This window comes from Dipteris shenzhenensis, chromosome 20 (genome assembly GCF_047967505.1).
Source record: "Dipteris shenzhenensis isolate YYH24624 ecotype China chromosome 20, Dip_SZ_1.0, whole genome shotgun sequence".
NCBI classification, from domain to species: Eukaryota; Viridiplantae; Streptophyta; class Polypodiopsida; order Gleicheniales; family Dipteridaceae; genus Dipteris; species Dipteris shenzhenensis.
In genome coordinates, this window is record NC_141615.1 from 2,206,121 (window position 1) to 2,223,842 (window position 17,722).

General features: G+C 46.4%; 1 protein-coding gene and 1 pseudogene across 4 annotated transcripts in view; one reads left to right on the forward strand and one right to left on the reverse strand.

Moving 5' to 3' along the window:
• The window catches only part of LOC147889123 (protein transport protein SEC23 E-like), a 103,555-nt gene that overhangs the window by 36,076 nt on the left and 49,757 nt on the right, over nt 1-17,722 (reverse strand). The window lies entirely within an intron of this gene.
• Nucleotides 5,816-13,879, forward strand: LOC147889124 (uncharacterized; annotated as a pseudogene).

Below are 17,722 nucleotides of genomic sequence, written 5' to 3' on the forward strand. Positions count from 1 at the left end.
TCCATCTCCCTTGGGCCCCTTCAACAAGCTCCATCTCCATCTCCCTCTCCCTCCCTCTTCATCTATCTTTCTCTCCATCTCTATCTCTCTCCTTCTCCATCTCCATCTCTCTCTCTTTCTCTAAGCATCAAGATTCAAGCCTCTCTCTCTCTCTCTCTTTTTTTTTTTTTTTGGTGGCAGCCCCACCCCCCCCCCTTTTTTTTTTTTTTTTTTAAGGGGCAGCCCCAACCCCAACTTTTCTTCCCGCTTTTCAATGTTGCCGGCTTCCCGTAATTAAAAATGGCCGACACCGTCAAGCATGTTACAGAAGCAGCAACAGCAGCAACATCAATGGCCGCCACGACCGAGATGCTGCACTATAGTAGAAGAGGACTCGCATCTTCTACAAAGGACAGCGCACTGCTCGCACTTGCCGCACTCCCAGTCGCAGGTACACTGGTTTCAGCTCCATTGTCCCATCTTCCGCCCAGCGCAGTGCCCGCACTCCCAGTCGCAGGTTCACCGGTTTCAGCTCCATTATCTCATCTTTCGCCCATAGCTACTTTGTACCCGCAGTTTTTTTCACCCCTCCCCTCTCAGGTTCCTTCTTCTCCTACCCCTTCTCCACCCTTTTTTCTCTCCCTCTCACAGCCCTCTGTCACTTCTTCCCCTTTGTTGCCTATTTTACCTACCTTGCCAGAGGTTACCTCCTCCTCATCCTCTCTACACACTTTACCCATCCCCTCCTCTCCTTCCCCGGTACCCGTTTTCTCTCCCCCTTTCCAGCCTTCTCCTTCATCCCCGCTACCCACCTTACCGGTTTCCCCCCTGTCTCCCTCTCTTTCTCCTTCCATGCCTTGCACTGTTTGTCCTTGCCGCCACATCCTGCCAGAGCTTCAGCACTTTGAGACCCATCTCCGAGCTGCACTTCAGATGCTTCACAGAAAGGACGAGACCATTTCTCTACTTACAGCTCAGGTTGCATCTCTTGCTGATCGAGTGACACAGCAGGATCGGGAGGTCTTATCTATTAGGACAGATCTTCAGGTCTTACAGGCGACCCATAGGACTCTTGCTGGAGAGATTCATGGACACACAGAGCGAGTGCAGCAGATCGAGACTCGCGTTCAGCACATGGATACATCTCCCACTACAGCAGTAGCAGCGGTTGAGGAGCGTTTGACCTCCCTTCAGACAGAGGTCCAGAGAGCCACAGAGTGGGTGGATGTCGTCCGCCGTCAGCCATCACAGCCTCAGAGATCTACTGTATCAGCTACATTGGTCGAGTCACAGCAGAGGGCCACAAAGGCCCTCAACATTCGCATTCGTGGTATCTTGCCCTCGGCGACAGAGTCCACGATGACACAGGCTGTGACCTTTGTCTCTCAGACATTGGGAGTACAGGATCATGGCATAGTAGAAGCATATAGAGTCGGGAGGGATCCTACTAGAGAGCAGCCCCTCATTATCAGATTCAAAGATGCCCAGGCACGTCTAGCTGCCCTCAGGAGGAGAGGGACACTCAGAGACCACCCACAGATTTCCATGGACGAGGATCTGACTCAGATACAGGTTGAGGAGCGCAAGGCGCTCATGCCTCAGAGAGATGCAGCCCGAGCTCAGGGTAAGTGGGCAGTGATTAGGGATGGCAGACTCATCACAGGCACCTTGAGGCGTGCTCCCACAGTGCTTAGAGATGGCAGACCAGCAGATACACCCCCACCTCCACCTCCACCTCCTGCCCCGTCCGCTTGACGGGACAGGGCCCATGGGACACACCACCCGTCAGATAGTCTACGCATCGCTGTATGGAACTGCAATGGTTCTTTTACAGCACAACCAGGCAATCTACGGGGGGCATTCTTTGGGAGAGATATCATCTTTTTCACGGAGACACACGAGAGTCCAGAGAGACCTTTGCCACGAGTGACAGGGTATACATGGAGATCTGCCTTCAGGCAGCACGCCCGGACATTTGGAGTGAGAGGATCTGGAGGAGTGGCCATTTTGTACAGAGAGCATCTCGATCAGATCATCACAGTGGAGAGAGCAGATTCACATGCCCGATTCTTGTGGGTATGCATCTGCCGCAAGGCCCCTCAGCGAGATCTTTTTATTGCAGTTTGCTACTTCCCCCCGGCGCAGTCGATCTATTCTTCCACTGGACCAGGCCAGTCCATATTTGAGGATCTCTCAGCGGACATTGCAGATTTTTCACGTCGCGGAGAAGTCATCCTTTAAGGAGACTTCAACGCGAGGACCTCAGACAGACAGGCCTTCACTTATGACTTCATGGAGGATCCGGTCATACTCCCAGCATTTCACGATGATAGCCTCTGTCGGACTTCATCAGACTGCACAGTACAGCCCACAGATCAGGGACGTCAGCTACTGGAGCTCCTCACCTCGCACAGTATGGTCATTTATAACAGCTTGTCCAGGTGGCCACAGTCTTCCATGCCTACATTCTCTTCTGCTTCTGGGCGTGATACTAGCGTGATCGACTACATCATAGGTCCCCCAACTCTAGTCCCTTCCATCCATAGCCTTACTGTTAGCCCCTTCATGCCCTCTGCCGACCATGCACTCATCCACTTTACTTTGACTCATGTCTCCCATGACCCACCTCCCCCTCGTTATCACGACCGCCAACCCTACTACGAGGTTCATTTCGACCACCAGTTTGATGATGTATATAGCCAGAACCTCAGCCGCCTACTCCGTCCTCATCTATTAGATGCTCTACCATCCACGCGGGACCGGTGGGAACTTGTACATACTTCACTCGTTTCTGCCGCTCACATGTCGTTCCCTGCCACATGTCATTCGTCTAGTCCCCCACCGGTTGGTCTTGTTCCTTGCAACGGTTGGTATGACGAGGAGTGTAAGGAACTCCGCAGGAAACTTAACCTTGAGACCAAGGAGAAGTCTCCCCTCCTTGCCGAAACCAAGAGAGACTACAAGTGGTTGGTTAGGTGCAAGAAACGCCAATTTCTAGCCCGGAATGAGGAGGAGCTGAGAAGCTTGCTTTTCAGCTGTGACTCCAAGGAATTCTGGAGAAAATTCCTCCGCTCGAAGTCTCAGAGCCCCCTCACAGATCCACGTGTCTGGTCTGCATATACTTCAGCTCTATACGATGTTCCAGATCAGCCAGATATCGATTTATCCCACTCCCCTAGGCCAGCTTCATCTAGTCTCTTCACACCGGAGAGTGTCCGTGCAGCAGTCCACCGATTGAAGAACGGGAGAGCTAAGGATCATGATGGATTGCAAGCGGAGTATGTAATCCATGGGATTGATACCTTAGCTTTTGTTCTCTCCCGTCTCTTCAATGAGTCTGTTTGTACAGGCCTACCACAGTCCTGGTTAGGCAATACCATAGTACCTATCCACAAGTCGGGGGACCCTATGGAGCCGTCGAATTACAGGACCATCATGATTGGCCACGTTATGGCCAAGATCTATGCATCAGTTTTGGAAAGCCGTATAAATGACCATGCCGAGACAACAGGACTCAGAGCCAGAGGACAGGCTGGATTTCCCAGGGATCATTCGACGCTTGACCACATTCTCACACTCAGGGCACTAGTAGAGGAGGCGAAGTCACGAAGGCAACGGCTTTATTGTTGCTTCGTGGACTTCAGGAAGGCATTTGATACAGTTCCGCGATTCAGATTGTTTCAGAGGATCCGCGAGATGGGCTTCAGTGGAGAAACACAGTGGGCTATCATGGCTTTGTATGAGAGGGTCACTGGTCGGGTTCGGACACGTGAGGGGCTCTCAAAGGAGGTATGCAGCACGATTGGGGTAAAGCAGGGTTGCCCGCTCTCTCCTACTCTCTTTGGACTATATATTGATGAGCTAGAGATGTTCGTACAGATGACAGGCGGTGTGGGCTCTACTCTCTCAAGATCCTCCATTCCTATCCTCCTGTATGCGGACGATGTGGTTCTCATTTCCTCTACTGCTCAGGGCCTCCAGGCACATACTGAGGCACTCCACAGGTTTTGCCAGGACGGGATTGACCGTAAACCTTGGCAAGACCAAGGTTATGGTTTTCAACACCTCTGATCGTATCTACAGCACGGATGAGTTTTGCTTCACTTATGACGGACAGCCCATTGAGCTTGTTAGAGAGTACACTTATTTGGGGGCAGTTTTCAGGGGACCGATCCTTACCATGACACATGCAGCACGAGATAGGATTAGTAAAGGGTATGCTTCGTTGGCTCATCTTGAGCGTCAGTGTTTTCAGTCCCACTTTCAGCATCCCGATACGAAATCCCTGCTATTTGACACATTGGTGAGACCAGTTGCGATGTATGCAGCTCCTTTCTGGGCAGGAGACCTTGGCGCTGCAGATTGGAGACGAGTAGAGAGGTTACAGATCATCATGTTCTCTCGGCTCATTAGGGCCAAGGCTACAGTTCCGCACGAGATCATGCTAGCAGAGTTTGGAGCTACTCCCCTTGCATTGGATGCAGCGTTTCAGTCGGTCATGTATTTGCATAGGGTTAAGGAGTTTGCATCTTCTATGGAGTTGGCACGATCTGGGGCCCGATACTGCTGGTACTTCAGACTCACTAGGTGGCTCACATCTCTTGGACTAGACATGGATAGACTGCCTCCCTTCCGATACAGCATAGATGCCCCTCATCTCGAGTTGACTCGCCACGAGCTTAGTCAGGTCACGAGAGCAGACTTGCTGCAACTTCATACGTACCGCACTTTGGATTTATCCCACGCAGCTTCCGACGAAGATGGCCACATATCGTGACCACTTCCTTCGGATCTCAGAGGATGGATTTGTCATTCCACCAGGCTACACAGGTATCCACATGTCCCACTCACTGAGGATTGCCCTTGGCCAGCTTAGAGTCTCTTCGCATCAGCTCGAGATAGAGGCTGGTAGGATGCGACGCATGGAGGATGGACGGCGTCCAGGCCGAGAGACCAGGATCTGCCCTTGTTGCACCATGGGAGAGGTGGAGTCAGAGGAGCACTTCATTTGCAGATGCCCGCTATATTATGAGATCAGAGGGAGATTCCACTGTCTCTTCACGGATGGCTTCGGACCTCTCTCACGAGTGATGGATTATGAGGATCAGCATTGCCTAGCTCTTTATGTCAGGGAGGCCACTATGCTTCGACGACACTACCTCAGAGACCATCAGCACAGACCGGAGCGTGATAGAGCCCAACCCGATAGAGCTCAGACACACGCTATACCAGATGACAGGTATCAGGAGGAGCACGAGGAGGTCAGAGCTCACACAGGACACATGCCTCCACCCTGTGGATGTACATATGAGATGGTTTGTAGGCGCCGCAGGATCTTGTTACATAGGGGACGTACTCGCCGCTTCATCTCCAGACGATCCAGGATGATGGCAGCTTTTCGGAGGAGACTTACTCATGGAGATCTCGCCCTACCAGCCGCTCACCTCACTTTTGCTCAGATTTATACTCTCATAGCAGGAGGCAGAGTCAATGGACAGGATTTCCAGTATTATTTTGGTTCTCAGACTCCGTGATACATGGACTTGTATCTTTGCATTGACATATTGTACTCATCCCCCCATTTTGCACCCAGGGGCGGTTTCCTTGCATCTAGCTTACTTTGTATTTAGGCTCGGATTTGACATTATGTACTTTCACTTGCATTGTATTGCGTAGCACTTAGATGATATTCGACGATGCCTCTTCTTTGTGGCACGTTGATTTTGTGCTATCTTGTACGCAGAGTTCTTGATGTCCCATGGGCCCATTTTGGCCTTTAGTGGACAATAATACACTTTCTTTCTTTCTTTCTTTCTCTCTCTCTCTCTCTCTCACAATGCAACCGGCCATTCATGAAGCCTTTTCCTTACATTGTACTTACTTTGAGAGAGTGAGAGAGAAGTCCAATGTTTGCAAGTGGCATTGCAAGTATTGCCCCAAGGTCCAAACTCGTAGTTTGACTCACCTTCTTATCCATTTGTGCAAGTTAGGTGCGCAATCCGAACCATGCACGGGGATCCCAATGACATTTTTCAAGAATGTTGTCAAAAGTACCTACCCTTAAAGCGAAGGAAGAAGAACTCTATCGCACAAGTAGAGGTGGTGTGCCCGGACATTTCCTCATCCGAAGCGCAGGATGAGGCCTCTCAATCCGTCTCCATTGCCTCCGTCGAGGGTGCAATGCCCCCGGACACGGCATCAAAGAGAACAAAGACAAGTGACATACCAAGGAGGAGGCAAGTCACTCTTGCCCAAGCCACGGGTGGTCTTTCCGGTCCAATGTCATTTCTCAAGGAGCGAGAAAGACAAGCTGAAATAGACATTGCCCACACCATCATTGATTTCAACCTCTCTTTCCATGTGCTTAGATGTGAACGATGGCAAAGACCAGTGAAAGCCATAGCCTCGGTTGATCCACGTGAAGGGTGGCATGAAGCTAGCTACAATGGCATGCATAGCAAGAAGCTTGATGAAGAGAGGAAGAGAATCAACAAGTCTCTTGAGCCCGTGCGTGCCGGGTGGGTCAAGTATGGATGCTCTATTCTCTCCAACGGATGGTGTGATAGAAAGAAGAGAGGCATCATCAACATTCTTGTCTCTTGTGTTAGAATTATAGATATAATTCAGCAGTGACCAATGTAATTTAATAAGCTAGTTAGGGGCACTTTTCCCTCTTTAAGGGGTTTTTCCCCCTAACCACAGTTAGACCACTAACAAGGGTTAGTGACTACTAAGGTGTTGTCACTAGGACAAGACCTTATCTCACACTCTTCTATTGCAACTAAGCTTTCAAGCTTTCAGCTCTCAGCTCACTCTCTTGCTCTCTCTCTCCCCCAAATCTTACATTTGGTATCAGAGCAGATCGTGCTCTAGGACCTGCTCTAAGCTCCCGAGAGCTCTCTTTGCTACTCGTACCTTCGTGAGCTGCAGTCTTGTCGTCAGTACCTACCGTACCTGCTCGCATCTGCCATCAGTGCTGAGTCCGTACCTGCTTGTACCTGCTTGTACTTGCCGTACCGTACGTACCTGCTGCTTCCGTACCTTCCGTACAGTCTTGCCGTACCTGCTCGAATCTAATGTTCGTCGTCCGTACCTGCGCTTCTTTCTTGATCGCTCCGTACGTTCGTCGTACAACTTCACTGTCCATACTGTAGTACACGTACTGTACCTACAGCAGCGCCATACCAGCCTTACTTGCGCTGACGCTCATACCAACATACTTGCAAACTCGACGTCCGTACCTAGAACTGTACTATTCCCCATCCGTACCTGCGACCGTACGATTAGTCGCCGTACCTACTGTACATGCTGTACCTGCGCGTACCTGCCGTACAGTCCTGCTTCAGTATAGCTCCTCATACGTAACTGCACCATACATCTATATTTCTCCGTACATCCTGAATCTGCTCATCCCTACTCACCGTACCAGCAGATTTGGTGGTATTTGTACAGACATTTGCAGTCTTTTGCAGTCATTTGGGTATCTTCGGGTTCATTGTTGCTTGTGAAGTAGACATTGCAGGCAGATTCAGAGGTTTAGCCCAAAATTTTTGGGCTTTCTGTTGAAATTGCAAAATTTGAGGCTTTCTGTGCTTTTGCCCCTTTCTGGTTGCAATTTCAAGCTCGAAATTCGGGGCTTTCAGTTTTGCAGTACAATTTTTTGCAGAAATTTGGGGATTTTGTGATTACACTGCAATTTCGCAGTGAAATTTCGGGCTTTTGCAAACAGAGCGCAATTCTTGCAACATTTGGGGCTTTTGATCAATTTGCCCCTTTCTGGTTGCAATTTCGCGCCTATTTTGCGGCTTTTGTGTTGGGAGAGCAATTTTGGAGATTTCAGTTCATACTGCCTTTCTTGAAGTGTTTTGCAGCACTTTTGGCAGATTCTGCAGAGTTTTTAATGCTTGGACAGATTTCTAACAGTGCAAGTGCAGAAATCTGAGTTGCATTTACAGCCAGTGCTTGGCTGTGTTCTTTTGGAGTTGGGCATTTCATTCCCAGTAAGGGAACTCAGTTTTGTATCTGCTAAAATCTCTTTCTCAGATATGGCCCAACAAAATCAGAATGATTTCCAGTTCGGTGGTCTTTCACAGGAAGACAAGTTGGATGGTACCAACTACTCCCTCTGGAGTTTTATGGTACGCAATATTCTGATTTCTCGCAATTTATGGGATTATGTGAATGGGGGTGAGATCCAACCAGCAGGTATGGCACCTAATACCCCTCCCCAGCAAGGAGGTGGAAGAGGTCGTGCATAGGGTGCAGCTGCAGAACAAGTTGGTGGTGCAGCTATAGCCACTACTCCAAAGCAGAAGAGATGGGATTCACGGGATGCCTTAGCTTTGTCATGCATCTCTCTTTCAGTGAAAAGATTTATCATTCCGCATATCCAGTCGTGTAAGACCTCGAAGGCAGCGTGGGATATCTTAGAAAGCATGTATGCAGCCCGGAATGATGCAAGGGTATCTTTCTTGAAAAGAGAGTTAAGTACTACACATATGGAAGAGGGTGACTCAGTGTCAGTCCACCTTACAAAGCTACAGGATCTCTGAGAGCAATTATTGAACATAGATGAGATTATTCATGATTCAGAGATGATTACCACCACTCTGAATTCTCTTCCTGAGTCTTATCTCAGCTTTCATACCTCGCTGAACTTATCATTGAGAAGGGGTGCAAATCCTCTCACTTTTCATGAGTTGATAGGACTTCTGCTTCAGGAAGAGCAGACCAGGAAAAACTTGGCTTCACGTGCAAGTGAACAAGCTATGCTCTCAAAGTTCAAGTCAAAAACAAAGGGACAGGCAAAGACATCAGTAAATCAGCCGTCCAGTGGGTCAAGACAGCCTTCACAAAAGGCTAAAAATGATGCAAGTAAGCCCAAGAAGAAGGGTTTTTGTCATTACTGCAAAAAGCCAGGTCATCACATTGCAGAATGCAGGAAAAGGCTTGCAAAAGAGAAGAAAAACAGCTCCGGTATGGCTGTTTCAGATTCAGCTCCTCATGCATCTCACAGTGAGGATGCTGCAGCCAACTTTGTTGGACAGGATTATGCCTTTTTATTTTGCATTTCAGAATCTAGGCTGGCTGCTCCAGATGCTCGGGATAGTACAGCCACTTGTAATGATGATACATATGCCTTTTTGACTTGCAGTTATGACCCCTCTACGGATGCATCAGCTTTCAGTGTCAATGAAACACTGAATACTTGGTATTTTGATAGCGGTGCCTCCAAGCATATCACTTCTAGGAAGTGTCTCTTTACTTCCTTGCATCCACCACCCGTTGGTGCCGACTACATCTTAAATCGGGCTAATGTGTGCCAACTACATCTTAAATCGCGCTCCCACTAAGGCTTTGAAAACAAAAACTCCCTATGAGGTCTGGAATGGGAGAAAGCCTTCAATGGATCATTTCTGAGTCTTTGCATGCCTTGCATATGCTCATGTGCCAGTTGAATTTCGGCATAAGTTGTCAGATAAGGCAATTAAGTGCATATTTGTTGGGTACAGTGCAGAAAGCAAGGGGTACCGTCTCTACAATCTTGCTACACGCAAGATCATTGTCAGTAGAGATGTGATATTTGCAAAAAATTCAGCTCACACTCAGGCTGAATTTCATAAGCCTTCTTCTTCAGAGGATGTTTTTGAGGGGTTGCTACCCATTGCCTTGGGTTCCCCTGCTGATAATTCTGATGCAAATCAGAATTTACAACCACCTCCCGATGCTCCAGTTCAGCCACAAGATGTCTTGCCACCTCCACAGGCAGTGGAACAGGTGGTTCAGCAAGAAATTGCAGACATACATGCAGCAAAAACAGTCCCAAACTGGCTGTTACAGACTCTCAGAGAGAGTAAGATTGATGCTCCATTACCTGGGAGGACTCGCCGTGCAGCAAGGCACATGGAAGGTGCTAATTCATTGGAATCAACATATGCAGGTACTCTTCTCGATGAGGAGGAGCCTGCAACATTCGAAGAAGCAAAGGACAATGTGCATTGGATGAATGCCATGCACGATGAGTTGCAGTCCATTAAGAAAAATCAGACTTGGGATGTTGTAGACTTGCCACCAGGTAAACATGCCATTGGCACACCATGGGTTTTCAAGGTGAAACGGAAGCCAGATGGCTCCATTGGCAGATACAAGGCAAGGCTGGTTGCTAAAGGCTATGCTCAGAAAAAGGGCATAGATTATGAGGAGACTTTTGCTTCTACATCCCGGAAGACCACCATCCAATCTGTTATTGCAATGGCTGCACATTTTGAGTGGAATGTTCATCAGTTGGACATAAAAACAGCCTTCGTAAATGGAGACTTGTTGGAAGAGGTTTATGTCAAACAACCTCCAGGCTTTGAAATTACAGCAAAATGCACTTCAGGTATGCAAGCTAAACAAAGCTTTGTATGGGCTGAAACAGGCCCGTCGTGCATGGTATGCCAAGATTCATGCCTTCTTGACCAGCAAGGGGCTGCCTAATAGTCCTACTGAGAGCACCCTCTACATCAAGCTGGATGGGGGGGAAATTTTGGTCATCCTTCTTTATGTCGATAACTTACTGCTCACAGGGTCCAATGAAGATAATATTGCAGATTTCAAAGCTGATTTGCAGACCAACTTTGACATGTCAGATTTGGGGCTGCTTCACTTTTATTTGGGGATCCAGTTCTCTCAAGAGAAACGTGGCACTGTTATGTCTCAGTCCAAGTATGTGTAGAAACTCTTGGACAGAATTAACATGCATGATTGTAAGCCCATAGCCACTCCCATGGAGCCGGGGCTGAAACTCACAATGCATGATGCAGGAGAATCAGTTGATGCCACACTTTACAGTCAGGCTATTGGATGCCTCATATATCTCTGCAACACTAGACCTGATATTCAGTTTGCAGTATCTCAAGTGAGCAGGTATATGCACAGCCCAAAAACTATGCATTGACAGGCAATTAAGCGCATCTTCCGTTAGTTGCAGGGCACGAAGTCTTTTGGCTTGTTATTTCCCAGGGGGGGTGACTTGCAAATGCATGCCTACAGTGATTCAGATTGGGCTGGTGATTATGACACTAGGCAGTCCACTAGTGGCAATTGTTTCTTTTTGGGTAAAGCTTGCATTTCCTGGCTGAGCAAGAAACAATCTACAGTGGCTACCTCATCATGTGAAGCTGAGTACAGGGCGGCTTTCACAGCAACAGTTGAATGTGTCTGGCTGCGTCGTCTATTTGCTGATCTTCATCTGTCATTGGAGGGTCCTTCTCCAATTCTCACTGATAGTCAGAGTGCCATTGCAATGGCAAAGAATCCAGTGTTTCCTGCTCGCACGAAGCACATTGAGTTCACTATCACTACGTCAGAGAGAAGTTGCATGCAAGAGAGATCGGTATGATCTTTGTGTCCACACATGACAATGTTGTAGATATTTTCACCAAAGCACTACCACGTGAAAAGTTTGAGGCATTTCGCAGTGCCCTGAACTTATATCCATTTGGTGATTAATCAGCCTTGTACATGACATTGGCACTGCAGGGGGGTCTTAGAATTATAGATATAATTCAGCAGTGACCAATGTAATTTAATAAGCTAGTTAGGGGCACTTTTCCCTCTTTAAGAGGTTTTTCCCCCTAACTGCAGTTACTCCACTAACTATGGTTAGTGACTACTAAGGTTTTGTCACTAGGACAAAACCTTATCTCACACTCTTCTATTGCAACTAAGCTTTCAAGCTTTCAGCTCTCAGCTCTTGCTCTCTCTCTCCCCCAAATCTTACATCTTGCTCTCTTGGCACATACTTCTTGCGGGCTATGGATGTGGGAGAGAGGGGAAGATAAACCACCGCCTCCTTTATCTATCGCCACATTCAGGAAGCTACACTTGAGGTATGTTGAGAGTCATGTAACTTCTATAGATTCTTTGATCTCCACAAGCAATCTACTTCTTCTTCTTGAATCTTACAAGCTGAAACTTGTCATGTAGGTCAATCCTACAAATGTAGTGCAAGTGGTAATGGACAATGCCTCCAATTGTAGGTCCATGGGTCGCATGCTTGAAAGAGAGTTTGCTCCATAGTGTGGACTCCATGTGGTGATCATTGCCTTGACCTTCTCATGGAGGACATAGGTAAATTGCCGTGGGTAAAGACCATTGTGAGTGATGCTTGCTCCATTGTGAGCTTCATCAACTCCAAAAACAAGCTTCTTGCTATCTTTCATATCAACTCCGACTTGGAGTTGAAGAAGCCATCAAAGACACGATTTGTTGCTATGTGGCTGCTTCTTGAGCGGCTCTATGATGTTCAAAACAAGCTTCAAAAGCCGGTCATGTCCGATGAGTTTTAAGAATCGTTGGAAGGAGAGTCAAGTCAAAGACATTCAATGGCTTTGCTTGAGACTCTTTTTGGCAAGGGGGTGAAGGTCATTGTCATTGTCATTACGCCCCTATACAAGGTATTGTGCATGACCGACATGGATGGGGCTACTTTAGGGCTTCTCCATCACTTTATGAAAGAAACCATTGCGGAGATTAGCGCCTCCACCATTCTAGATACGCATATTACTCCGCCATGGTAGCCGCCATGGTAGCTTATAAACCTACAATGCTAATATCGAATCTCGTTTCTTTGATTTTGAATGTTAATTAATAATCTCTCGAGTCTAACTTATCGTTATTTTCTTTGGTATCTTGGATACCACCAAAAGCACGATGGCATCCTCTTAAACATTAGTGATATCTTGGATACCACACCAAAGCACGATGGCATCCTCTTTCATGTCAACAAGAGGTGGAAGTGGATGAAATGACCCATCCATGGTTTTGCTGCTCTCATGCATCCCGCTTTCACAGGCCCCCTTTCTCTTTACGGATGAGGACTTGGCGTCCGATAGAGACGCATATCTTCCAAAAGTATTGCATGAGGACAAGCATGGCGCATTTCTTCAAGAACTCATAAACTACAATGACCAAAGGGGAACCTCATTTGCTTCCACCATGTGTTGGAAGAGGGACTCCTTGGTCAAACCTCTTTTTTGGTGGGAGTCTCTTGGCTACCAATTGTCCCATCTACAAAAAGTAGCTATGAGGGTTCTTGCACATGTAATTAGAAATCTAAAGCTGCAAGACTACACTCTAATACTTAAATTCATACCTCTAGGCTCTCGTAACTCGTTCACTTAACATTAATGTCTGATGTACATTAGGATTGCTCATCACGTGCATGTGAGAGGAATTGGTCCGCTTACTCTCTCATACACATTGAGATACGCAATAGGCTTAGCATGAAACAATTAGAGCAACTTATTTATTGTTGCTCTAACTTACGTATGTTGCACAACATGCATGAGATGCCTATGGCTAGACATGTAGACTTTTCAACTTCCTATATTGTAAACTCATATTTGCTCTCCATACTTGTAAGTTGTACACAATGGTACTTGCCACTTGACACTTGTAAGTTGTAGGTCTTAAGTTCTAACTACAATTCACACCTCAAATTTTCAAGTAAATATGGATGAGTACAAGCTATTGGCGAATAAGCTTAGAAGTGTCAGCAAAGAGCATGATCCAGAGCAGGACCAAATAGCTAGAGGAGATAGATCGACGAGTGTCACGCACTCGCATTGGGAGACCAGTTGGTGGTGGCACTCAGGGTGACAGAGCATCCACAGCCCGTATTAGCACATCCATGCCACCAGCCCCTGAACCTATGCGAGGAGCGGCATCGACCACATCCGTTGCTGAGGACACCCCTCTGGCTAGAGAGTCAGAGTATGATGCGGAGGTAGTGAGGAAGAGGAATACCATCGATCCTCATCATCCTCTAGTGAGAATGATCATAGTTCTGGATTTGACAATGATGGGAGTTGAGTACCTAGAGGATAGGACCTGGAGGCTAGGACCTAGGCTCTAGGCTCTTGCCTCTAGTAAAGCTTTTTGTAAAACTTTTTGCATCTATATTGGACCTTGGTCCCCCTTTTTGTACTCACTACTTTATGTCACGAGTCATGACTCGCTACTATTTGTAATGATATATCTTCAGTCCTTTTGACATGAATCACGATATATCTCCGATCCTTTTAAGTTTTGCACCTATGCTACATGTAGAAAGTTTGTGTTTCAACTTTCAAAAATCAAGTCATGTAAATCTTCTAAGCATTGAATGTCCATTCAAGAAAAGCTTTTACTTACTCTAAAACTCTAAAATATGTCTCTCTTTTTAGTATCGAAGGTAGGCTCAATATTTTTTAGTTCTTTTAGTACCACACTAATATTGAACGGTACGTATCGAATGTGATCAGACATGTCAACCATGTTCGGTACTTTGAGCTCCTTCTTCCTCTTGAACTATGCCGCGGTGCCAGGAAGATACCGGACTGGGGGAGTGGTACTGGCTTACTTCCTTAGAAACAGTCACTGGTCACTACTTTAGACAAGTGTGAACCCTCGAAAAGATGATAAAATCATGGGATCTTCTTCAAATCTTCCAATCCAAATAGCCACTTGCAAAGCCCCACTCCTCTCAAGGAGATAAATGCTTACGGATAAAGACGGTAAGAGCCAGCCCCATGCGCGATGATTCATGAAGTAAGGGTGGGACATATACTTTCACACATACAAATCCACACATCCCCACACACTTAAGCATCCATTTATACAAAGTCTTGTACTAAGTTTCTGTCGGCACTCCGCAGGTGAAGGACAGACTCAACCATGACAAAGGCTAGCACTAAAGGAGAAGCTAAATATAAATTATTTCATTTTAGTCTCACCCAAACGAGCATCTAAATCTAAGAATCTATTATTTCAAGAGATTTGAGTCCTATCTTGACAACGAAACAGCCTCTGCACTTGCATTACTCCCAATAGTCAAAGAAAAGAAAGTAGAAGCAGGTTCAACAAGTTCAAAATTGGATCCAAAGGGACAGAGCAAGAGCCACCAAAGAAGAAGACAATTGCTAAGGAGAAAACAGTGGTACATGAAGACCTTGGAAGACACAAGGGTGACTCCTATCCTTGAAGCAAGCTCAAATGGAGACAGAAGGTCTCAGTGAACTACACCCTAATGGCTCAAATCAAGATGATTCATGAGCCAAAGACCTTCGAAGAAGCGAGGGACATTCCTCGTGGCTAAAAGCAACGGAGACTTAGATAGCGAAAGGTGATTGGAACTAGGTGGATCTACAAAGCCAAGTACAAGTATAATGGTACGGTCAACAAGTACAACGCAAGGTTGGTGGCCAAGGGCTACTCACACGCTATGGCCAAGATGATGAGACCTTTGCACCAACGGCCCAAATGGAAACAATTCCGAGATTGAAAGCAATAGCTCCCCCCTATTAGTAGCCTTGTAAAGTTTGCTTTTCTCAATGAAGACTTGGAAAAGGAAGTCTATGTGGAGCAACCACAGGGATGTTGAACCAAGAGTACCATGGTGTGCAGGCTTAAGAAGGTGCTCCTCCCTAAACATGGTACCAATACATCGATTACTAGTTCTCACAGATTGGTCTTTCTCGAAGTTCGTCACATGCAAACCTATAACTTCATTCATCCAGAGGGGGACAGGAGGATGATGGTGATTCTCTATGTGGATGATCTTATCCTATCAGGGGGTCTCTACAGCAAGATAAAGAATGTCAAGACTCTCTTTGCATGAAGAGTTGAGATGACTAACCTGAGTCTATTGCATTACTTTTTGGGGATTGAAATAAGGAAGGAAGAGTCAGCTCTCAAGAAAAGTACTCCCAGGAGATTCTAAAGCGGTTCCAAATGGAAGAGTGCAAGAAGGCCATGATGCCCATGGAAGTTGGGAACAATCTCAGCAAAGAAGTTGCTTCTGAGCTGGTGGATTCAACCAAGGGAGTTTACTCTACCTCACAAACATTGGTCCCGACATTGCAATCTCACTGGGACTACTTTGCCAGTTTTCATCAAAACTGCATGAGAATCATTAGCAAGCTTGCTAGCCGGTTTTATTGTACTTGATGGGTACCTCAAGATATGGAATCGCATACCGCACAAGGATTGATTTTCTTCCACTTTGTGATTCTGATTGAGCCAGAGATGGGGACACTCAACCTTCCACAACCGCCTACTGTTTTCTCTTGGCTTAGTAAGAAGCAACCAACGGTGTCTCTTTCATCTATGGAGACAGAGTCCAAGGCGGCATGTAGGGCACCATGTGAGTCCTTAAGGATCAGGTGGATCCTCGAAGACATGGAGGTTCTACAGGAGGAATGAAGCGAGGGAGATCTACTGCGAGAATCAGAGTTGGATTGCAATCGCATAGAAGCCAATGTTCCATGCTCAGACAAAGCATGTGGAGGTTTACTACCACCTCATCAGGAAGTTGACTGTGGACAAGTTGATTCAGCTGACTTACTGCCCTACAGAATAAAATGCTGTCGATTTAATCATCAAGGCTCTTTCTTGTGAGCAGATGGAGCATCACATTCAACATATGGGGATTGGCCCACATTGAGTCAGTAAGAGGGGGTGTTAGAAAGGTCACTGACCCACCTGTGAGCCCCCATTTGAGGAGGATATCAGGCAGTGGATCAGTAGCAAACCCTTTCAGGAGGTGAACTGCCACAACAGGGTCGTCTTGTAGGTGCCTGAAAGGACTGCCTAGACTGGCAGATTTTGGACTGGTCGTTTCAAACCAGGCAGGTCGGCCTGGCAAAAGCTGGGCCAGACCCACTCTGTCAACTTGTTGGCCAGTTATAGGGCAGGATTTCCGTATATCCTTGTGATGACTGTAAACTGAGACTTTTTGGAAGCACCTTTTCAGCTCACTCTCTCTCTCTGGTTTATTTAAAGTTTGTGGGTTCAGATTTACTGTCGTGTATTGGAAATAGTTGTCTTCTTTATGTGCTGTGCACACGTATATACTTCAGCACGTGAAACCAGTGGCTGGCTATGAGTTAAAGTCCATCTATATTTTCTTTGACATATTTCATTGTATATCTTTGTTCTGCTCTTACCTAAGTGTACATGGACAGGAAAGACCACAGTTAAAACTCGTGCAGAGGTCGAGAGCAATGAAAAAGGAATGGAACTCATGCAAAGTTCTAAAAGCTTAGAAAAGGATGTTTCTAATCTATTTATAAAATAATGTTGCTTTCCGGATTTTGGTTAATAAAGACATGAGTACAAGTGAGGCATATTCGACGCTACATAAAGCATTCATGTGTACATTCTAATGCTTCCAATAATGTCTTGGAGCATATTATTCAAATTCTATTGCATTTTCCACTACGCACAAGAACTCAGCTACACATTCAAGATTTATTTCACATTTTTATTTTATTGAATAAACAAGGTACAGGAAGATCACAAAATACCGTACCGTAAAGTGCACTAGCGCCTAGAAAATGTTGAATTACCTACTTTGTCCTCCTGCATCAGGCAATACTGCCAAAAAATTTACCACGTTACTCGAATACACACATTTTGTACCCCAACATGATTAATTGGCCACCTCGATGAGAAGTGATCAATGCTTGGCTGTCTAGTGCTTGGATGAAAATGTACTAAGGCCCCCACCACAGTCTTCTCATGATTGTAGCCTCAATGATCTGATAGGCATGAGCACGCCTGACCTGGAAAGCAATACAAATTGACAAGGACTTGGAATAAACTCCAAGCCTTCTATTTCTGCCTGTTAGATTGCTCAATCTACTCGATTAGTTCATGCCTAGTAATGTGGCATGGTCTTTGTTCCAACTGCATCCCTTCAAAATGCAATGAGATGAGA